The sequence below is a fragment of the Podarcis pityusensis genome, assembly GCF_964106645.2.
Source record: "Podarcis pityusensis genome assembly, chromosome: 6".
In the NCBI taxonomy this organism is placed as follows: domain Eukaryota; kingdom Metazoa; phylum Chordata; class Lepidosauria; order Squamata; family Lacertidae; genus Podarcis; species Podarcis pityusensis.
Window position 1 is genome coordinate 88,413,461 of NC_138030.1, and position 24,292 is coordinate 88,437,752.

At 42.5% G+C, this 24,292-nt stretch overlaps 1 long non-coding RNA gene across 1 annotated transcript; it reads left to right on the plus strand.

Annotated features, from left to right (window-relative positions):
* The first annotated feature begins 19,886 nt into the window (after nt 1–19,886).
* LOC308480636 lies at nt 19,887–23,768 on the plus strand. The gene is made up of 4 exons (XR_013988156.1): nt 19,887–20,064; nt 21,286–21,407; nt 22,393–22,478; nt 23,611–23,768. It is a non-coding gene; the product is annotated as an uncharacterized lncRNA (long non-coding RNA).
* Nucleotides 23,769–24,292: the final 524 nt, after the last annotated feature.

Genomic DNA, 24,292 nt, shown 5'->3' on the forward strand with positions numbered 1-24,292 from the left:
ATTTCTGTTTAATTATTACTTCTGATGTTTTGAGAGTTAATTTTATTGTGTACTATTATATTCTACTAATTGAATATCACTTTAAGTCATTTTAAAGTTATGTTTTATTATGACTTTTCGGATTAGATCAGATTATTATAAGGTGTGTGTACTTTGTTGTATATTTTGTTGCTGAAGGATTTGATGATAATAAATCAAAGTTTGAAGTAGAGATATTAAGTAATAAATACAAAATTTTGTCCAAAATGTATAAATTGCTGCTTGAATAGCATTTGAAGGATGAGGAGGTAAAGTCGGTAATGATTCATTGGGCCAAAGATATTGGGTATAATATACAGTTGAATGATTGGGAAAAACTATGGAATGAAGGTTCAAAATTTACTGCATGCAATGCCTTAAAGGAAAATGTGATGAAAATGATGTATAGATGGTATGTTACACCCATTAAATTAGCTAAAATGTGTAAAGTTAGCAATAAATGTTGGAAATGCAAAGAAAAAGAGGGAACATTTTATCATATGTGGTGGGAATGTAAAAAGGTGAAAAACTTCTGGGAGATGATATATAATGAGATGAAAAAAATGTTGAAATATACATTTATTAAGAAACCAGAAGCATTTTTACTTGGCATTGTAGGAGATGATATAAACAGAAAGGCTTCTAAGTTGTTTTTATATGCAATGACGGCAGCAAGAATATTATTGGCACAAAAATGGAAGCAAGAAGAATTACCGACAAAAGAAGAATGGAGGATGAAATTGATGGACTATGCAGAATTGGATAAACTAACCGGAAGAATTTGAAACCTGCGGGACCAGAGATTCACAGAAGACTGGTGTAAATTTATGGACTATTTGAAAAGTAATTGTGATGACCAGATTACGTTTGTAGGTTTGCAAGAAGTTTTGTGAGGTTAAAGAGTTGGATTGTGAGTTAAGATAATTAAAGGCAATAGGAATTTAAGAAATGCAGAAGAAATGATAAAAATGGTGGATCATCAGAGGTGCAAAAGATTGTATAAGATGTGAAGTTCTGTGGAATGTATAATAATTGGTATTTTGAAATTAATAAAAATTATATATGTATATTTTGTTGCTGTAAAATGCCTTGTGCGTAGTAATATGGAAATGCAGTATACCAATTAAAAGTGATACAGTGGTACCTCGGGTTACATACGCTTCAGGTTACAGACTCTGCTAACCCAGAAATAGTATCTCGGGTTAAGAACTTTGCTTCAGGATGAGAACAGAAATCGCGCAGCAGCTGCGCAGTGGCAGTGGGAGGCCCCATTAGATAAAGTGGTGCTTCAGGTTAAGAACAATTTCAGGTTAAGAATGGAGCTCCAGAACGAATTAAGTTCTTAACCCGAGGTACCACTGTATATGAAATGAAATGAAAGAGAGCACAAGCGCCGCCTTCCCTCCATGATTGATGGGGCCCGCGACTGCGTGATGTCATAACACCATGCTTGCATGCCCTGTGGCGTGCGCACATGACATCAGCACACCCCATGGTGTGCAACTTGCGCACATGACGTTAGCATGCCAGTTCAATGAAAATTTTGGGGGACTCTAGCCCCTCAGCTCCTCCCGCACTCAGCGCTGGTAAAAGAAAGTAAGCCCTTTGAAGCTGATATTAAAGACTCAAGAAGAGGTATGAGAGGAGATGCTCTGTATGACAACCAGGACCATTTGGGGTTTTAAAGGTCCAGTCTGGACACAAATAGGCAGCTAATACAGAACCAGAGTTACACATTTCAAGTTGCAAGAGAGGCTGGAAAAACAGAAGCATGATTCCCTTCTGCTGATTCGCTTCAGCTGTGCAGGATTGATATCCTCCAACATTTCTCTGAAAAAAATAGGGACGTCCCATTCCATAATGATACCCCACACATGGTTGCCCCAGCCACTCTAGAGTGGTTGCCCCAGCCACTCTGGACAGCTTCCAATATATATTGAAACATAATAAAACATTAAGCATTAAAAATAACTTCCCTATACAGGATTGCCTTCAGATGGCTTGGGGGGTTGGTCAACTCCATACCCTCCACCATTTCTCCAATGAAAATAGGGAACATCCTAAGGAAAAGTGGGACATTCTGGGATCAAATCAGAAATTGGGACAGCTTCTTTAAATCAGGAACATCTCTGGAAAATAGGGACACTTGGAGGGTCTGAGGACCTCTATGGCGAAGCCATGGATTTAAGTAAAAGATGATTGGCTGGACTTAGGAGATTCAAATACAAACTCTTGCTATAGGCAATGATATTAGTGACTGTGAAGCACACTATTACCTGTTACAATCCTAATACCCATAGCCCATGAACTTCATTTTGGTTCTGTAACGCCAGCAATAAATCTGCCTTTCGAGTAATGCAGCGTATGTATTCTACATGCGCAATTTAGATTCTCAAGTAGTTATATTCAATAAAGATAAATTAACAATTTATGTGGAGGAACAGCAAACCCAGTGGATGGAACCTGATGCTGAGAGAGCGCTGCATTTTGAATAATGTAATGAGAATCAGTTGTTAGTGTCGCCTCTTATTTCTGCTACCGAACAAGGTTTGTCACAATAACCAAAATATATTGCGCTCCTTTCTGTTCTCATTACGGATTTTGCAGTAGCAATAAAATACCCCAATATTTTGTCATAAAAATATGTCTCTGGGACTTTAATGTTTTCTGTACAGTAAATCACCATAGCATACAACTTTATACTTTAATATTTGACACATTGATTAATTTGCAATTATTCTTGGGGAATATTATCTTTTAAAAAAGATACCAGGCTTATCAGGTATTTATAATTATCCATTTCCACAAAAAGCAACCCTTTCTACCCTGCAGAAACTACCTTAGGCTCCTTTAGTCAAAAGTACTGTATCCCAGAGGGTCCAAATTTAAATGGACTTTGCCAACCAGCATATTAAATGTAGAGATGGAAATACATACAATAACACTTTATGTAACTTTACCTGGAGAATATAACACTTGGTTTTATGGCATTTTCTAGATAGGTCTGGTAAAAAATGTGAACTCTTAATTCTCCATATTATGGGTAGGGTGGTTAAATTAGGTTAAATTCAGTGGCTGCGGGGATGTTTCCTGCTTGGCAGGGGGTTGGACTCGATGGCCCTTGTGGTCTCTTCCAACTCTATGATTCTATGTGGAATTCTGCAACAAGTTTGGGTTGGGGTGAAAGAGGAAATTCTCAGAAAAAATCTGAGAATAGTTTCTTCTTCTTCTCTTTTTGGAGAAGTTGTGTCTCGCTCTTGTCAGATGATTCATTCCTTTAAAACAAATGTACCATGGCTCCTCATTTGTTGTGAGGGAACATGGCATGTTTCCTCAAAGTACTGCTTCTGTGAGAAAGTTTCCCACTCACTCTCTCAAACACCATTATTTTCTCACCAGGAACATGATATTTTATTCATTTGCTTTATTTAGAAAGATTTACAGACTGCTTGATCACAAAACTTGCTAAGTGGTGTACATAATAAAATTATTGATGAGCCCTCAACTCCACTACTAATCATGGTTCCCCCCTTGTTTGATTTTGTTTGATTTTAATATTTTAGGCATTTAAACAGTAAGGATATAATAAAGGTAAAGGTAAAGGGACCCCTGACCATTAGGTCCAGTCACGGACGACTCTGGGGTTGCTGCGCTCATCTTGCACTATAGGCCAAGGGAGCTGGCGTTTGTCCGCAGACAGCTTCCGGGTCATGTGGCCAGCATGACTAAGCCGCTTCTGGTGAACCGGAGCAGCGCACGGAAATGCCATTTACCTTCCCACCAGAGTGGTACCTATTTATCTACTTGCACTTTTGGGCGTGCTTTCGAACTGCTAGATTGGCAGGAGCCGGAACCGAACAACAGGAGCTCACCCTGTCATGGGGATTCGAACAGCCAACCTTCCGATGAGCAAGCCCTAGGCTCTGTGGTTTAGACCACAGCGTCACCCACATCCTAGGGATATAATAGCTGCTGGTAAAAAATTAAAATAAAAAAGTGAGTGGAACCTATGCATCTTCTGTCTCCTAAAGTGAAATGTACAAAATGTTGACAGATTGGTAGTGCACACACACTACTTGTGAGTTCCTTTCAGAATTTAGAAAAAGTATAAATTGCTCACATTTTCTGTTTCTTGCAGATAATGCTCTCACTCTAGACAAATGGCAGAGACTCACGGTGCTCTCACCTGTGATATTAAAATACACTATGCTGCCATTAATTTCAGAAGCTTTAGATCAATGTTTCTTTTGTATAATATGAAGAGATCAGATAAAAATGACACGGAAAGTAGATTTGCAAACCATAGAACGGAAGCCATCTATTTTATTTAGAATTGCCTTATCTTTCTCCTTCCTGCAGTAGAATCACATTCACAGTCCAGATACACATTGTTATGAGTTTGTGGGTACCAGACTTCCCTAAATTCCTGGATCTAGTAATCAAGCGTCCTGAACCCCAGGACCCAGCAAGGGTTAAAATATAAGGTAATTGCCTGGGAGATGAGCCATTAGGAAAACAAAAGAAAGGTGATGACCCACTAAGGAAACCATGAAGAAGGTAAAGACTCTGTGCCAGATGGCAGGTGGTTGGGGCCCCTGTGGAACCCCTCTATCTGCTCTAAGTTAGAAGAACAAAAGCCAGGGTTTAGATTTGGCTGGAACGTGGCCTGGAGCAAAAAGGTTGCAGTCTGGTAAATGTGGCAAGCCAGAGAGAGGGTAAGAGCATGATGACTGGTGTCATCTCACACTGCATTCTTGCTGCAAGTGACTCCTTTAACTAAGATACTTTGCTTTGGCTTTGGCTCTATTCCTAAACTGCGGATATAGGAGAAATAATACCCTCTTAAAATGATCCCCCTTCATGGATCACTGCCTTGCCGTGGCGAAGGGGCTTGAAGAACTCAGAGAAGCTATGAACTATGCCGAGCAGGGCACCCAAGATGAACAGGTCATAGTGGAGAGTTTTGACCAAACGTGATCCACCTGGAGTAGGAACCGGCAAGCCACTCCAGTATCCCTGCCAAGAAAACTCCATGGACAAAGACAGGCATATAAAAGTTATGACGCTGGAAGATGAGCCCCTCAGGTCGGAAGGTGTCCAACATGCTACTGGGGAAGAGCGGAGGACAAGTACAAGTAGATCCAGAGCTGATGAAGCGGCTGGGCCAAAGCCGAAAGGACGCTCAGTTGTGGATATGCATGGAAGCGAAAGGAAAGTCCAATGCTGTAAAGAAAAATATTGCATAGGAACCTGGAATGTAAGAACTATGAACCTGGGTAAGTTGGATGTGGTCAAAAATGAGATGGCAAGAATAAATATTGACATCCTGGGCATCAGTGAGCTAAAATGGACGGGAATGGGCGAATTCAGTTCGGATGACTATCATATCTACTACTGTGGGCAAGAAACCCGTAAAAGAAATGGGGTGGCCCTCATAGTCAACAAAAGAGTGGCGAAAGCTGTACTGGGATGCAGTCTCAAAAATGATAGAATGATCTCGATACGAATCCAAGGCAGACCTTTTAACACCACAGTAATCCAAGTTTATGCACCAACTACTGGTGCTGAAGAAACTGAAATTGACCAGTTCTATGAAGACTTACAAGACCTTATAGAAGTGACACCAAAGAAGGATGTTCTTCTCATTATAGGGGATTGGAATGCTAAAGTAGGGAATCAAGAGATAAAAGGAACAACTGGCAAGTTTGGCCTTGGAGATCAAAACGAAGCAGGGCAAAGGCTAATAGAGTTCTGTCAAGAGAACAAGCTGGTCATCACAAACACGCTTTTCCAACAACACAAGAGACGACTCTACACATGGACATCACCAGATGGGCAACATCGAAATCAGATTGATTATATTCTCTGCAGCCAGAGATGGAGAAGCTCTATACAGTCAGCAAAAACAAGACCTGGAGCTGACTGTGGCTCAGATCATCAGCTTCTTATAGCAAAATTCAAGCTTAAACTGAAGAAAGTAGGAAAAACCACTGGACAGGTAAGATATAATCTAAACCAAATCCCTTATGAATACACAGTGGAAGTGAGGAACAGGTTTAAGGATTTAGATCTGCTGGACAGAGTGCCTGAAGAACTATGGGTGGAGGCTCGCAACATTATACAGGAGGCAGCAACTAAAACCATCCCAATGAAAAAGAAATGCAAGAAAGCAAAGTGGCTGTCCAACGAGGCCTTACAAATAGCGGGGGAGAGAAGGCAAGCAAAATGCGAGGGAGATAGTGAAGGATACAGGAAATTGAATGCAGATTTCCAAAGAATAGCAAGGAGAGACAAGAAAGCCTTCTTAAACGAGCAATGCAAAGAAATAGAGGAAAACAACAGAATGGGAAGAACCAGAGATCTGTTCAAGAAAATCGGAAATATGAAAGGAACATTTCGTACAAAGATTACCATAATAAAGGACAAAAGTGGTAAAGACCTAACTGAAGCAGAAGACATCAAGAAGAGGTGGCAAGAATACACAGAGGAATTATACCAGAAAGATATGGATGTCTCGTACACCCCAGGTAGTGTGGTTGCTGACCTTGAGCCAGACATCCTGGAGAGTGAAGTCAAATGGGCCTTAGAAAGCACTGCAAATAACAAGGCCAGTGGAAGTGATGGTATTCCAGCTGAACTGTTTAAAATTTTAAAAGATGATGCTGTTAAGGTGCTACACTCAATATGCCAGCAAGTTTGGAAAACTCAGCAGTGCCCAGAGGATTGGAGAAGATCAGTCTACATCCCAATCCCAAAGAAAGGCAGTGCCAAAGAATGCTCCAACTACCGCACAATTTCACTCATTTCACATGCTAGCAAGGTTATGCTTAAAATTCTACAAGGAAGGCTAAAGCAGTATGTGGACCGAGAACTCCCAGAAGTGCAAGCTGGATTTAGAAAAGGCAGAGGAACCAGAGACCAAATTGCAAACATGCGCTGGACATCACCTTGCCAACAAAGGTCCGTATAGTAAAAGCCATGGTTTTCCCAGTAGTGATGTATGGAAGTGAGAGCTGGACCATAAAGAAGGCTGATCGCCAAAGAATTGATGCTTTTGAATTATGGTGCTGGAGGAGACTCTTGAGAGTCCCATGGATTGCAAGAAGATCAAACGTATCCATTCTTAAGGAAATCAGCCCTGAGTGCTCACTGGAAGGACAGATCGTGAAGCTGAGGCTCCAATACTTTGGCCACCTCATGAGAAGAGAAGACTCCCTGGAAAAGACCCTGATGTTGGGAAAGATGGAGGGCACAAGGAGAAGGGGACGACAGAGAATGAGATGGTTGGACAGTGTTCTTGAAGCTACCAGCATGAGTTTGGCCAAACTGAGGGAGGCAGTGGAGGACAGAAGTGCCTGGCGTGCTCTGGTCCATGGGGTCACGAAGAGTCAGACACGACTAAACGACTAAACAACAACAACAACAAAATGTCCATGCTGTGAACCCCTCCATCATAGGCTCAGGTTGTATATATGTGTAGATAAACCATATATTATAAAGACACCATAGTCTCCACTGTGCCTCATTCCCAAAAGGAAACACAAACCCTGCGTAAGGGTGCCTGGAACACCTGGAATCTCACACCACTTGAAGATTGGGGTGGTGTGCAAGTGTGTGTGTGTGTGTGTGTGTATCATTGCATACTAGTTTCAAAGAGGCCAAGTTCCACGAAAGGCTAGAAGTATGTCCTCCTCTCCACTATCATAATTTATCTTTGATTTTTAAAAAATAAAACGAGTAATTAAACACTGGGAATGAAAAGTAATCAGGTAGCACGCTGTTCTGCAGATTTACTTAGAAGTAAGGGCCCTGCTTACAATTAAGATTGCTCAGGAGTGCCACCTATGATTGAAGACGGACACACCATTAAGAGTTGCCACAGTGAGCTCTTCACATATGGCAGGACCTCAGTCAGCTTGGGGTTATAAATATATGCACTAGCAAGAGGAATCGGTGAGTTGCCCGGGAAGAGTGTAAGCCCTCACTCTTTCCCAACCTGCCTGTATTAAATCAACTCTTTCTTTCTTTCTTCCTTTCTTCCTTTCTTTCTTTCTTTCTCTCTCTCTCTCTCTCTCTCTCTCTCTCTCTCTCTCTCAAATGAAAGCTCAGAGTCTAGGACTCCTGCCTTAGGGTGCAAACGAAGGCCTTCAGAAGCACCACGTTGCCTGACAGGTTGGCATCCACCGGAATAAATGGTAGTGCGGCCAGTTGAGGCCAAAGAAAACGAGGTGAAAATAGAAAGAGGAAGTGATACAATATGAGCTAGCGCCCAGGGGAACAAAAGAGCTATGAAGGGTAGCAAGGCAAGATTGTTATTATCAGTGGGACTGGTGGTTATTTGTTTATTTAACCACTTGCTTTGCTGTGTGAAATGTGTTCCTTAAAAAGTAAATATTGAAACTAGAGCACACTGAATTCAACCCTAAATAGTTGAGCAATGGGACTGAAGTAGAGGATTCCAAGATATTTCTCTCCCAGCTTTACCAAATATGGAATAATGGTGGAACTCAAATGCACCAAGTAGAACGTCTACTGTTCTATATCCGCACCTGGAAACTGTCTACAGGAGCAGTCAACCCGTTTATATCTTTCTTCCCAACCCTCAAACTCATTTTTCCCCCAGCTGTGTGAGTTTGAAGCGTCTCAGACTGCATTAATGCTGTAAGTTACTCCTTTAACTAAGATACTTTGCTTTGACTTTGACTCTATTTGATAATGTTAATTCACTTAATGGAATTGCCATTAATGGTGTTATAAAAGTAGATGAGAATCGTTCCAAAGGCATTACTCTTAAGGTGAAAAAGAGGATGCAAACCAGAAAATGCGAGGTTCTCGTGCCACATCTTTAGCCATTAGAAAGCAATGCGTCAAATTCTAGCTACTTGCACTACGTGGGAAGGAAAATAGGAAAAGGAATTCTAGCATTTGCCATGGCATGAAACTTCCTTTTCCATTCTGCCCCCCCTCTAGGTGTTGCTGGGAGGCAGCTCCCATCACCCATGGCCAATTCCTATTCAAACCATAAATTGGGCTTGCTGGCAGCAGTTTTGGGAAGAAAAGTGGTTGGGGGGTCACATACCAGTGGTAGTGAGCTGGGCCAAAGCAAAAAATGAGTGGGGTACTTTATCTCCCTCCCCTCCTTTCTCGACTTCATTCACTCATCATCCCATTCTTTCAGTCTCTCTTTGCGTGGACAAGCGGAGTCCTGTGCTATGGGATTAAATTGGCCACAACTTTATTATATTTCAGATGTGGGTAGACCTTGGCTCAGGCATTAATAATAAATAATAATAATAATAATAATAATAATTTTTATTTATATCCTGCCTTCCCCAGCCGAAGCCGGGCTCAGAGCGGCTAACATCAAATGTATAACACATTAACATAACATTGGGCTTTTAGCCCTCCCCAGTCCCCAGCCGGGGATCTAGGGAACATCAGGGTTATCCAGTGTGTGTGGGGGGGATGGGCCGGCTCTAGAGAACATATGTTCAAGCAGAGATAGCCGCCCCCGTTACGCCGCCGCCGCAGGGGAGAGCAATGACGACCTCTCGGCGTACGGTCAAAGCCTCCCTTCAGAAACCCCTTTAACGGGAAACCCTTGTATCGCCACCGCAAAGAGGAAGGGGGAATGGATCACCGCTGCACGCCCCCCCCCCCATTCAGGAAGATAGACTAAAGGCCTGATACCGCCAAAGTTGTGACGTTTTTCTACGGGAAAGGCAAAACCTGCCAATGCAGGAGAATTCCTTTCCGGCCCTTTAACAGCGACCTTGATGTAGCAGAGCCCGCATACCTGTGAAGAAACTGTTAACCTGCAAAATAAGTCTTAACTGAGGGTGGGTAGGGTGGGAGAAGCTCTGGAGCCAAGTGAGGATTCCCAGGTAAGATCCTCCCTCTATTCTGTGGGCAGGTAATCCCTCCCCTACCTGGCCTGGTCTCCTTGGCAACGCTTCCCCCCGGCCGGATTGGACAACTGACTGAGGTAGGCGGAGACCTCCAGGTATCCCACCTGGGGGAAGGCGAAGCCAAGCCTGTGCTGATGGAGCCGCACCGGGTCCAGGGGCTGCGCACGTCCACGCAAAGGGCGCCCCCCGTTTAATGTGGGGAGCGGTCATTCTCCTGCATACGCACACAAAAGCACCCATCCCCTCTCCCCTTCATTTATCCAACATCCGTCCTCCCTCTTTCCCTCTCTCCAGACTTCAAAGATAAACTGACAGCCCCCAGGCCATGGATTGCCTTGCTGTGCCAACATTTGAAAACTTGTACAACTAAACGATTACACGCTCGAGGGATGGATACCTGGAGATCACATACAAGGCATGCATATCCTATAATTCCACACGACATTGGTTTTTCACCAATGAGGTAATATTTTCCAAATGATTAGTGTCCCTTTTGTGACTGAATAAGATTCAGCTATGGCAAGCTTTATATACGCTTTAGCGTTTAGACAGTGCAAACCTATTATTAAGAGGAGGTTCTCATCTCTCGACGCATTTTATAGATCTATCATTCATGCATGCATGCATACATAATGACTCCAAGCCTCTTATAAGAAACCAAACTCAATAAAGTTTTAATTAAAACACAAATGGAAATGGAAATATGACCCTCCCCTCTTGAACAAAGCGCAGAATATAATGGAAAAAGAGCGAGAGGAAATATTTTCCCATAACTTTTATTACCGTTGTCAATTAGGTTATCATCGTTTTTTCTATTGAAAAGCTTTAACACATGCCGCAAAAAGTAAGGGGTGAGCTGGATCTTGATAAGCCGATATAAATATATGTGCTGAAAGACTGTTGCTGCCAATCAACAAGCACCCACAGCCAGCTGTTTTAGCACAGAATGCGCATAAACAGACTTAAGACAGGGAAATGTTGTTTTATTGGTTTTAAATTCCTCTCCTGCCTCCACCAATGGCAGAAGAAATTAACAATTTAAGAAAACAGTAATTTCAGAGAGCACGAGTGACTCCGGATCAAACCCAATCCATGCAACTAAATGTGTATATAAAACATGGAAATAAAAACTACCCTTTTATGCTTGTGCCAACTGCTCAAAACCACTGCAGCCCCACTAAAGGCTCTTGAGTACTTCCAGAATGTGTGCCTGCTCAAAATTTGATGACCCCCAAAGCAAAGTTAGTTGTGCAACTGAGGGACATATAACACAAGCACTCCTCCCATGCCTCCCATTATTACACACACTGCCGGAAATTTGGCTGCCACTAACCTAACAGGTGGAGCTGTGGTCTAAACCACTGAGCCTTGGGCTTGCCGATCAGAAGGTCGGCGGTTCGAATCCTCATGACGGGGTGAGCTCCCGATGCTCGGTCCCTGCTGCTGCCAACCTAGCATGTTCGAAAGCATGTCAAAGTGCAAGTACATAAATCGATACCGCTCTGGTGGGAAGGTAAACGGCGTTTCCGTGTGCTTCTCTGGTTCGCCAGAAGCGGCTTAGTCATGCTGGCCACATGACCTGGAAGCTGTACACCGGCTCCCTCGGCCAATAAAGCGAGATGAGCGCTGCAACCCCAGAGTCGGCCACGACTGCACCTAACAGTCAGGGGTCCCTCTACCTTTACTAGCCTAACAGTATGACACTCTCTACAGAAAGTGCTCGAGGAGGACAGCTTTTGAGTACTTCCTTCCAAGATCAAAGCAGCCACAGCACTCCATAAACCTGTTGAATCAAACGACGTGGGTGAAAAGATCACCGGGAAGCTACTTCATATTTGACAGGTTGAAGTGACAGCAAGCAATCACAGTGGTTTTTAAGGCACTTCAGTTCCTGGTGGAAAACGCAGGGCTTTAAAAGGACAAGTTGCAGGATCATCGGTCATGATGAGTGAGTCATGGCTACTCATTCCAATGACCGAATAAATATTCATAACATTTCGAGCAGTGATTCTCGCCAGCATGACGTATTGATTTTACATTCCTGCAATGGATCTCTCTCACTTTAAAAGGAATTTCTTCAGCCAGGTTGTAAATAATTGATGTAGCCATCAATATGTTTCGTATGTTAGCAGAGGTCCTCCTGCCCCCACCCTCATTTCCCCCCACTTTATTATACGCCTAATGTGAAGATGCAAATGACATTTTATAATAATCATCAAAGTTACCCAACTAAAATTATTCCTCATACAGATGGCCTTATACAGATGCAAGTGCATTTTTTCTTAATTAAAATACTAGAGAAATTTCACAAATATTATTAAATATGTTTCACTCCCCTCAAAATTCCTGTAGGTTTCTTTGTTTTGTTTTTGTTTTGCTTAAGTGGAACCATTCAAACATGCCTTGAATTTTGCTTTCAATGGAATGTGGTGTCGGCTTATAGATAGGTTATGCCAGGCCTTGATAACTTGCTAACCCAAACAGAGCCCATCAGCCATGCATGGTACCAATGTTTCTTTTTTGGGAAAACTTCCATTTTTTGCTGCTTGGTCAGGGCTATAAAAGCAAGAGTGTTCTCTAGCACCTAAAAAGTCACAATCATGGATAAGGGCAGGTTAAAAGTAAAGGGACCCCTGACCGTTAGGTCCAGTCGTGACCGACTCTGGGTTGCGGCGCTCATCTCGCTTTATTGGCCGAGGGAACCAGCGTACAGCTTCCAGGTCATGTGGCCAGCATGACTAAGCTGCTTCTTGGTGGGACACAATTTTTTCTGTTATAGCCTACCCTTTACATAAATAAATATCCCTAGTCTTTTTGGAATTCTGTTACCTTTCCTAAGAATTCCTATAAATCTGGAATGGGGGGCTTTCAGTACTTTGAATGCTCTTGGACTCTAACTTCCACAAACCCCAAATAACATAATCCATGGCCACAGTTGATTTGAGTGGTAGTACAAAACCTCTGAAAAACCAAGTTCCGTGTCCTTCCTATCAGTATTTGAAATTAACTAGGTGCCAGGCTGTCAGGGCAGCGTGTTCCTCTCTTCACCTTTCCCGCCCCGACCTGGCCACAGTGATCCATGCGACGGTCATCTCCAGGCTTGACTACTGTAATTCGCTCTACGCGGGGCTGCCTTTGAAGCTGACCCAGAAACTCCAGCGGGTGCAGAATGCTGCAGCGAGGCTCCTCACGGGGTCTCTGCCATGGGAGCATATTTACCCAGTGCTTTTCCAGCAGCACTGGCTCCCGGTAGAGTAAGGGTCAGATTTAAGGTGCTGCTTTTGACCTTTAAAGCCCTTCACGGCCTAGGACCCTCGTACCTACGGGACCGCCTCTCCTGGTATGCCCCACGGAGAGCCTCAAGGTCCATAAATAGCAACACCCTAGTGGTCCCGGGCCCTAACTATCTACAGTCTCCCCCTGCTGGCCCAGGGTGAGAACTTCAGTACATAACATCCACCATCTAGAGGCGCATGCCTGGGGATCATTGGGTCTTGACTGCTTTCACACACTAAGACCATATCCTGTAGAATTCTATTCATTATATTTTATCTGCACATTTGGAATGAATTTCAGGAACCAACATACTTCTTCTGTGCAGCCTGAGCAGCAGCAAGAGCAATAGTTGTCGCTTGTCTTCACTTACCCCATTGCCCTGCTCACAGTTGTGAAGAATATCCTCGTGTTATGAATGGTCTGTGTCACCATTAAGAGAGAGAGATAGGAAAAGACCAATATATTTGTGGACTGCCCCTGGATAAATTGAAATTGAAATTGAATTGAAATACTTTATTGTCACTTGTACAACTTGTATACAGTGAGATTACATGAGCACCCCCCCCCCGCACTCAGCTCTCTTAGTCTTAATTCCCCTCATTTACTGACGCACACCCACCAAACCCGAAAGTCAGTTGCCCTGTTGTTATCTTTTCATTCAGCAGCCTAACAGCCCATGGATAGAAGCTGTTTTTTACCCTGTTGGTGCGACTAATCATGCTTCTATATCTTCTGCCCGAGGGCAGGAGATCAAGAAAGTGCCGGCCAGGGTGTGAATCATCCCTGAGAATTTTCCTCATGCTCCTGAGGCAACGTTCTTCCGCGATGTCATCCAGCGGATTCATGGGAGAGCCCATAATATCTTGTGCTGTATTCACCATCCTCTGTAGGCACTTCTATCAGTTGATGTCCAACCAGCAATTTTTCTTCTTTAAGTTCTCTTCTTTAGGTTCTTAACCTAGCACAAGGCTGTCATCTGAACTAGCCAGATGTTTAACTGAGAATCAATCACGGTCAGCCCATCATTTGTAAAATAAGACCTTAGAGTCATCCAGCCCCAAAATGGAAACTTGACATTCTGTTTTGGCGACTGCAACCATGGTTTAAGGAGCCATTTTGTGCCTAGCTTATATATCTGAGCTTCTAACACTGCTTCCTATACAGTGGTACCTCGGGTTACATATGCTTCAGGTTACACACTCCGCTAACCCAGAAATAGTGCTTCAGGTTAAGAACTTTGCTTCAGGATAAGAACAGAAATTGGGCTCTGGTGGCGCGGTGGCAGCAGGAGGCCCCATTGGCTAAAGTGGTGCTTCAGGTTAAGAACAGTTTCAGGTTAAGTACGGACCTCCGGAACAAATTAAGTACTTAACCCGAGGTACCACCGTAGATATTCTCATCAGAGCAGGATCCCCCAAATTCAACCCTTTTTTGTTGTTGTTGAAATTCTGTGCCCGCACTAGTTTTTCTGTTAGTAATTCCATTGTCAAGCTCTGCAGGTAGTCTTATAGTTCACCACTGGAATGCATGAATTTTTTTTCATATTTTTATGGCATATATATTTTTCAGAGCCACGTGTATTATATTTTGAGAGAGATATCTTGAATTATGCCACCTGATCTGTTACAGCAGGTTGTTGTTTTCCTTTCCCCCTAGAAAGCTAAATGAGCTGGCAGCTTTTCACATCTATCTTTTATTTACACATGGATGGTGCCATTCAAGGATATAACCTTTTCTCTAACTGTTTTACTGGGGGAATCATTCATTCTTAACTGACACCCCCCATCAATCCTCACCTTCAGACAGCAAAGAACATCAGTTCATAGTGTATTTCGTTGGAATGGGTGAAAAATTTCTGTTCCTAAAGAGGGGCTTGGAAGATTACTTCTTGCTTGGTTTCAAACCTGATGAAATTAGGTGCTTCCTCCGTTTCATTTTCCTTCACTGACCTCCATTTCTAAGACTAGATCGGTGGAACAACAAGGACAGCCACAACCAGTCCAATATATGCATTACTTCAAACAGTGATTTTCTAAGCTCTGAAGGAGCCCTGTGTTCTAATCCTGCATCTGAAAGCCAAGCAAAATAGCCTTTTCTCTAAGCTCCCACACCAAAGGAGCTCTCCTCCTGTAAGCAAGGGGTAGTATTTCCACTACTGACCTTAATGAGACAGGACACATTATTACAACATAGTATAGTCCCACCTGTTTCACCAGTTATACAACATAGTACATGGGTAGGGGGGGAATGCAAGCTCAGTTTGATTTCGAATTGACTTGGTGTTTCAGAGTTTCCTTGGTGAACATCCATCTCACAGCACCAGCCAGGGCAGTTGACGCCTTGAAAACCTCCCCTAGACACAAAAAGAGATGTTATTAGCAAGGGAAGGACACAAAATCAAGTGCTTGCAAGACCAACATTTGCATAAATAAAGAAGATACTCACCCAATGAAACACTGATTGATTGGGTTTTCTGGCCCCATAGTTCGCAGGAACCACTGAGGAATGTAATGGAAAGTAAGGGGCTAAAGTAGGAAAACTTTTCTACAAAGTCCTACGAAACATCTCGGTTTGGGCACCTGAGAACATGTGTATTTTCTTTAATGCATCACAAAAGCCAACACACACAAACAGAAAAATACAAACACAAATCAAATGCAGAAAGCCACTTCACTCTCACATGCCGAGCAAGGCTTTGGATAGCTTAGATTATCATGATTAAAATGAATTTTGTAACTTTAAATGTGGTTTTTTGTAAGCTAATAACCAGGAGCACAATGCCCAACTTTGTGCATTAGGCAACCTGGTGAGTTAATGTTTACTAGAGACATTTACGCCTTATGATATATTCATCTCTATTACTTTTAAACGTGTACCATATTTCTCAAATTATGTTCTATACATTTATGTTTTTTAAAAAGATAAGTAAAAATTGTTTTAACCCAGTTGAAATTGAAAACTTAAAGCTGTGAGCTTTGCAGAGCAGAATGTAAGAACTTTGAGAAGGAACAGCTTAGGGTTTAGCAACTGCATGGCAACCAGGACAGAGCAAGTTATGTTATGTACTGAAATTCTCACCCTGGGCCAGCAGGGGGATACTGTAGATAGTTATGCAAATAAGGGATCGAAAGTGATGTTCAGTGATTGGATAGTTTTAGAAAGTTGTTACAGTTACGGTGTACTGGAGCTCTATATAAGCAGGCTGACTGAACCCTTCAAGTTCAGTTCTGTTCTGGCCTGTGAATAAACAAGTGCTGTTTGAAGAATCACTGTGTCGTCTGATATGTTCACCCACAACTTAACAAGTTACATTTGTGCGTGTGTGTGTTTGTGTGTGAATGAGTTTTGCTTACAAAGAGCTAAGAAGCAAGCAGGATGGGCTGTGGGATGTGTACTGTGAAAAAAGCAATCTAGATTTTGCTGCTTTGATTTGTAGAAACTTTAGGCCTAAAATGTCCCCATGCACACGAAGAGACAATATTGAGACAAACTCAGATTTTGTCTGGCTGCTTTTGCAACCCCATGGCATTCTATGGGCATATGAAGACAGTTCTGTCTCAGTACCAATTACGGAGGAACTAAGCAAGAGAAGGCAATTTGGGGTGGAAAATACAATTACAGAGCAGAACTACTGGGACTGAGAAGACCAAGAATTTGTAGAAGACGTAAAACAGCAGAAATCCAGAGAGGCGCTTCCTTCTCTCAGGCCTCCCCCTTTTCCTATTTTTGCATGTTATAAGGACCTGTAGCCTGGCTCCTTTGTGTATGTGAATATACCCTATCCTTTATGTTTGTGCGTGGGCTAGAGTTAGTGTATTAGGTAGGGCTGGGCGATATAGCATCCAAAACTGGTTTAAAGTCCATATCTTAATATCGGTTTCATGGTTTTTGACCTGGCAATATATTGCAAATCATGATGTTGTTGGGGTTGTGCTTTTTTTGTGTGTGTGTGTGTGTGTTATGCAAAAATCACAATGTGGGAAAAACCGTAAAGACAGCCAATGCTTCTACACAGCTCCATCTTTATTTCAGACATTGTGATATATCAGTATATCACAATGTTTAACTGGTAATATACCACAAAACTGAAAACCAGGTCCATCCGTATTTCGGACATTGTGATATACATTCCATGCCGTTCACACCCAAAAATAAAGCTTTGACTTTTCATTTTTGGTTGGGTTCTTTTACACAGGTATCCTTGCAGCCTCCTTTTGCAAAGAAAATACAGTGGTGCCCCGCAAGATGAATGCCTCGCAAGTCGAAAAACTCGCTAGACGAAAGGGTTTTGCGTTTTTTGAGTCGTTCCGCAAGACGAATTTCCCTATGGGCTTGCTTCGCAAGACGAAACGTCTTGCGAGTTCTTGCAAGTTTGTTTCCTTTTTCTTAAAGCCGCTAAGCCGTTAATAGCCGCTAAGCCGCTAAGCCGTTAATAGCCGCTAAGCCGCTAATAGCCGTGCTTCGCAAGATGAAAAAACCGCAAGACGAAGAGACTCGCGGAACGTATTAATTTCGTCTTGCAAGGCACCACTGTATTTCTGAGTTGTCTGACAGACTCGATCAACATGGCATAAACAGGGAAGGCTGCTGCTGAAAGTTTATTTTTATATTTATTTATATTGCAGCTTCTTCCCTGACAGGGAATCAGATAAAACAGAAACAGCTAAGAACAGAAAAAAACCACAATCTGTCCATTTCCACCGCCAAACTGGATCCGTAAGCAGATCCTCTGCCATCGGTCCCCCCTCCAACCCACCAAATAGGATTGCTTTGCCCGTTATTAAATTTTTAACAAGAAACTGCTTTCTGATAGAAAAAGAGGATGTTTAAAACACATAAAACATTAATAATGAATGTTGAAATTTTTTTCCAGGTTTCCCGGTCACCAAAATGTGCAAGTTTATTAAATAAAATCCAGACAGCACAGTATTCTACAAATCTAAAGTAATTCAATTTTCTGTCCAAGTTTTCTTGCAACAGAAACTAATTTTAACAACACTTTTGTGCAAAGAGCCGCACATTAGGAGTTGAAAGCATTGCGAAAGCCTACATGCTATGCTGAAACACCAGGAGACCACTTTCCCTTTTATTCTTTTTTTTACATTCCCTCTATAAATGAGGATGCAGTTACCTTATACCAGGAAAGCGTTCCTGAAGTGCATTCTGTAAAAAGAGCGGGTGCACAAAAGATTAGACCTGCCGATCCCGTAAAAATAACAGGATTTTGAGCTGCACACACAATAAAGATTAACCGCGTGGATAAATTCGGTGACTTTGTACAAGGGTAGGCAGATTTGTAACTGACAAGGAGGAAGAAAATCTTCTGAAAGGGATACCTGCTGCGCAGAAAAAGCATTTGTCAAAAGTGTCTTTCGCTGTTTATCAGTATTTGTTGCCTATCCAAACTGGGCTCATATGGTAAAGTAGAAACCATGAAAAACCAAAAGTAAGAGTTTAATATAAATATTAAAACTCTTTGTTTTCAACATTCCCACCGTGTTGTATTGTACTTTCCTATAAATACAATGCAGTGGGAATGTTGAAAACATAAAGGATATTAAAATTTCTGTCATCAGTTTCAACCTAATCCAGGGAGCACGCCAGAAAGAAGCTGAGACTCGGATTTCGTCATATACCGCAGAGAACATCATTACTTTTTTGCAGCATGGGCTTCATTATCTTCCCTGACATTATATTCCCTAACCCCTTTCTTCCACAATCTTTCCCAATCCTCAAACATTATGTCATGTCCTACATCTCTTGCCCATCGGAGCCCCATTTGTATCCAGAGCAGAACGCAACCTGCGTCTGCATATCTGCACGTGTGTGGGTCGCGATTCACCGTTTCTGTGCATGCGCGTGACGTCATTTTGAGCGTCTGCGCATGCGCGAGCAGCGAAACCCGGAAGTAACGCGTTCCGTTTCTTCCGGGTCACTATGGAGCGTAACCTGAAAACGCTCAACCTGAAGCGACTTTAACCCGAGGTATGACTGTGTCTTATAATAAGTCGCTTACCTTTTTTATATAACATTTTATTAATTTTCCAAAAACAACAAGAACAAGAACAACAATACCAAAACAAAACAAACTGACTTCCCCCTTTCTTGGTGCCATTATTAATCAACATACTGCATGTCCATTGTTAAATCTGAAAACCATTTGAATACCCTATTGTCCATTCATAGTCAAATTACAAGTATTTCTAAAACCCTGCTAATGTATTAACCTGTGTACAATGCTTCTGTATATATGCAAGAAACATCTTCCATTCTTCCTTAAACTCGTTGTCATCTCTTCCTTTTCGTTTCATTGTCAATTTTGCCATTTCAGCATATTCCATTAATTTAAGTTGCCAATCTTCTTTAGCTGAGACACCTTATTCTTTCCAATGTTGGGCTAATAGTGTCCGTTCAGCCGTAGTTGCATACATAAATTATGTCCTCCCTAAAAGAGGGTTACGTGGGGAAAAATATAGCCTTATACACGGAAAAATACAGTATGTTGGAAGCCACTCGGGCAACCGAGTCACATGGGCGGGGTATAAATAATAATGACAACAGCAGCAACAACAATATGCGGCCCATCTGACTGGGTTATCCCAGTCACTCTGGGCAGCTTCCAACAAATGAAAAGACGTTCCAACATCAAACATTTAAAACCGGTTGATGTCACAGCATAACTGTCAAAAGATCAAGGCAACAGACTCTTTGATTGGCTGGAGGTTCTATTGATTGACAGAAGAGCAGTTAACTGACAGTGGAGAGAAAAATTGGTGGTGATGTCATGTGACTCATGGCTACCTGTGTGGGATTAACTCAGGATAACCATCAGAAGCTCTGAAGATCCAAACCCTCTTTAGCAGTAGGTCTACCAAGTCACGAAATCGTAATAAGCAGGAGAAACATTCCAGTCTTTTCCGCCTTCCACAGAGAACCTGTAGCCTTATGAGGCTTTGCCCTTGGGTGGGAAAAATATTGCGCCTGGGAAAGGGAAGTGGGAGTCAACAGACACTCAAGGAATAGTTTCGGAGAAAAGGCTTTTTATTTCTACCATCCATGAACTGGTAGAAGGAGCAAGTGTGATAAGTCACAAAAAGCATGCACGAGTTCACAATCATGTGCACAAGCATATATACCCCTTTCCAGTTCCCTCCCCCTTTCTCCTCCCTCAGGAGTTCCTCTGAGCGTGAACAGAAAGCTGTCTTGGGACTATTGTGGACTCTTGGCACCCTTCGCAGGAAAGGGGTTTCAGAGTGTTCAGATATGTTTCAATCTCTTGTTCTGGCATGGTTCCCGGACAGAAAGTAAGTTGCAATGTGGTTCTTTAGCAAGGCCAGAAGGCATGAGAAAGGTCTGAGAAACAATGGACTGTTCTCTACCTTGGTTACAGCAGAGCGGAATGTTTCTGATGCTTAGCTGCTGAGAAAATGATTTTGAAAAGTTTTGAGAAGCTTTGAGCCTGCTTTGGTGGGCGGTGACTTCGGGCCTAGGTGAGGTCACCTGTCCTCACCTTCCTTCAAACCGATTGCCTTTCCCTGTTTCCTGAAGGACCCTTCGCAGTACAGAGACGATGCAAACAGCATTGATCCCATTCAGCAGCATTTAATAGTTGAAACGAATAGCTTAATTGTGCAGTCGTTTTCAGTGTGCGTTGGATGGCTGGGATTATAGGCAGAACTATTACATTTTTATGAACTCGTAAACTCTGGGAGTCCAGGCTGCAGCATAAAGATGCTTCCATTTCCAGTACAGGTTAATAAGTAACTCACACCCTTTTGTCGCTCGTCATTTCACCCGAAAAGTTTATATTGTAACGCATTTAAATGAACCGCTTAGTGCTGGTCTGAAGGATTACATCCATGTAGACCAATGGTTAATAGTGAAAAAGAAATCAAACTAAGGTGAGATGATTTTTTTTTAAAGTTCCTATTGCTAGATCATTCTCTGCACAAAAGCCCCCGGGGATTAGCTTTGTTTGAAGATTATTTGCATTTAAATTGCAAAGATATATTACACTTCATATATTTTATGAATGAGGTTAAAAGCTTAAAGCCATTGCTTACATATTTCCTTAAACACTAAGGTTACCAAAGTGCTTTGAATTCTGTCTCGGAGGAGATATCGGCCGGCGCATTTCTCCTGAAATGACGAAGGGCAAAGAAGAGGCAAATTGTCCCCTCCCTACAATGTGAGATCAGCAATGAGGTGTGGATGCCACTGCCAGGGGTTAAATATATTATTTTTTAGTACTAAAGGTGGTTGGGTTGGTTTTTTTAATGAAATCTGTGGGAACAAAAACCTATGTCACTTGAAGTTGTGATGGTTCAATTGATGTTTGATGCCTAGTGAAAATGGGTTATTCCTCTCCCCCTGCCCCAGTAAATGCTAAATGTGTGAATATGGGGGGGGGGGGAGAGATTCTCATCAGGATCACAGATGCGATGGGAAGGTTTAAATTGCATCTCCTCTTATATGCCAAAGTCTTGATGAGAATTGGGTGGGGACCATTAGACAACCATGTTATTGTTGTTTAGTCGTGTCCGACTCTTCGTGACCCCATGGACCAGAGCACACCAGGCACTCCTGTCTTCCACTGCCTCCCGCAGTTTGGTCAAACTCATGCTAGTAGCTTCGAGAACACTATCCAACCATCTCGTCCTCTGTCGTCCCCTTCTCCTTGTGCCCTCAATCTTTCCCAACATCAGGGTCTTTTCCAGGGAGTCTTCTCTTCTCATGAGGTGGCCAAAGTATTGGAGCCTCAGCTTCAGGATCTGTCCTTCCAGTGAGCACTCAGGGCTGATTTACTTAAGAATGGATAGGTTTGATCTTCTTGCAGTAAATAAATTCAGTGACAGAATATAGAGCATGACAATACAGCCCAATTTCTCTCCTTCTCCCCATTCTGTCCCAGCTTGAAAATCTTATGTGAACTGCTGTCAAAACTCTAAATTCCAGCCCCTGATCTGGGAGAAGGCATAGATTCATGCGATTTTCGTGTAGCTCAGGAGCCAACGGCTGGATGGCACCATGTCTGTTTCAACAGGTGACAGGTGTCAAATGCTGGTGGAGAATTCTTGTGGGAACGGAATGAATTTGGCGCTTTGGGCAAGGAAGGGGCAGGTCTCAATGCAAGAATAATTTGTGGCACCCCTTTTGTCCCTTTGCTTATGTTCCATTGTTTCATCCACAGGGTCATTTAATTCCGGCATGGATTTCTGGGGAAGGAAGTCAAACGTGCTCCCAAAGGCGAAAAGCATTTTGAAATATGGCAAAAAGGTACATGCACCACTTACCTCACTGATGTTGAAGTGAAAGTCTAGTTTATGTTCCATTGTTTCATCAACAGCGTCACTCAATTCTGCCACGGTTTTCTTGGATCACATGCTTTGTGAATTTTATAGCATGTCTTTTCTTGTGGCTGTGCTGTTTAATGTGTTTTTTGTTTTGTTAGTAGTTTTTGTTTAGTTAGTTTCTTTTATAGAAGGTGGTTGTTTTACTGATTTGTTAATTGTTTTATATCATTTATAGTGCAGTAGTGATGTTCCGCCATGTTATTTATTGTATATAAGCAGCTTTGTGACTCGTGAGTGAAAAGTGATGTAGAAATAGAATAAATAAAATTAATGAAATGAAATTGCGTAGTCTCCACATCAGCTTTCTCCAATTTGCAATGTGTCAGAGTCCAGTTCATGGGCGATCGAAGTCCTGGCTGGGGACGTCAGGACCAGGGGGCAAGATGGCGGGGTGGAGGTAGGAACAGGAGTCCAGAAGCCAGGAGTCAGAAAGCCAAGAGTCCGAGGGTCAGAGAGCCGGGAGTCAACAAGCCAAGGGTCCGAGGGTCAAGAAGCAAGGAGTCACAAAGTCAAGGGTCCGAGGGTCAAGAAGCAAGGAGTCACAAAGTCAGGGGTCCAAGGATCAAGAGGCAAGGAGTCACAAAGTCAGCGGTCCAAGAAGCAAGGAGTCAAACGCAGCAAGGCAGGGAACGTGTTGCTGTGGCAAAGAGCCTAAGGGAAAATGCTGACCTTATATCCCTTCCTGGCTCTTGCCACCAGGTGCTGTGAGTTACCAATCGGCCTCACTTGTGTGGCCACGCCTTGCCTCTTCAGAACAAACTTAGGAAGGCGCCAGTCCTGCAGAGTCCTATTGGTCACAGCGCCTGGCTCCTGCACACACACCTGACACAATGTGACCATGGACCCAAGAAAGGTGGTGACTCCTGTGTTGGAGTGTCAGACCAGGGAGACCAGGGTTCAAGACCTCACTAATGCATGAAAGCTTAAAAGTGACCTTGGTTGCTCGCTGTCTCTTAGCCTACCCTAGCTCAGAATTTTCGTGACAATTAAATAAAGACCTTGAGCTCCTTGAAGGAAAAGTGTAATAATAAAAACAATTGTCTTTTCTCTTCCAGGTAGATGGTCTTATCATTGAAGGCTTGGGGACAGCAGCAAGGCCAGATTAAGGTGGCTGGGGGGCCTGATTCAGTACTCCAGAAAGAGTTCCCCCTTCCAGCTTAATCACAAATTTGTGACATTTTGGTTGATCCTAATAAAGGTATCTATAAACCTACTCTGGCTTTCAGGATTTTTCTAATGGACCAACCAAACTTAACTATAATTATTGAGTTCATTCCACCGTTAAAAATAGTTGCATGCCCTTCATTATATGAAGTCATGCTAACTTAACAGCCTAAACCTATACATTCAAAGATTAGGTCCTCTTGCAGTCAGTACTGCTGATCTCAAAGCAAATATGTGCAGGGTGATAGCCGTGCTTTTAAAGAACAGCCACAAAAATAGTTGCATAGAAATGTTTCCCCTTCATTATTCAAAGGTACATTGCCATACAGCTTAATCCTATGCAGCTTATCAATAAATGGAAGCGTTTCTAAAAATGTTACTTGTTTTTTTTCAGTTCAGTGAAAAAAAGAAGCTAAATCTAGAAATTCTTTGAAATGTTAAAGATAAAGGTGAGGGCATGGGAATGATTAAGCAAAATACCCATCTCTCCCTAAAGTCTCATTTTCATAATAACCGCTTATTATCTGTTCTATTACAAAAATATCCTTGCAGCAGTTTTCCCCCTTCTGTTAT